Below are 246 nucleotides of genomic sequence, written 5' to 3'. Positions count from 1 at the left end.
CTTTTCTTGTTTGTTGGTTTCTTCTTCCACCTGAGGAGGGATATGAGTTAACAACTCACCAAGATATTTAGTATTACAGTCCTGGTTTCTGCAGCACCTCACATTGCTGTAGCTGGTACTTATAACTGCCTTCTTTCACTACCCATTTCTCATTCCCTTTGCCCTGAGATAGTATGTCAGCCAGTCATGGTGCTTGGCCTCGCAGGTTGACTCAAACCTTCATTACTGAACATTCTGGACCATTCG

Source organism: Pan paniscus, chromosome X (assembly GCF_029289425.2).
Source record: "Pan paniscus chromosome X, NHGRI_mPanPan1-v2.0_pri, whole genome shotgun sequence".
In the NCBI taxonomy this organism is placed as follows: Eukaryota; Metazoa; Chordata; class Mammalia; order Primates; family Hominidae; genus Pan; species Pan paniscus.
The sequence above is the reverse complement of the archived record's forward strand: the minus strand, read 5'-3'. Positions refer to the sequence as shown.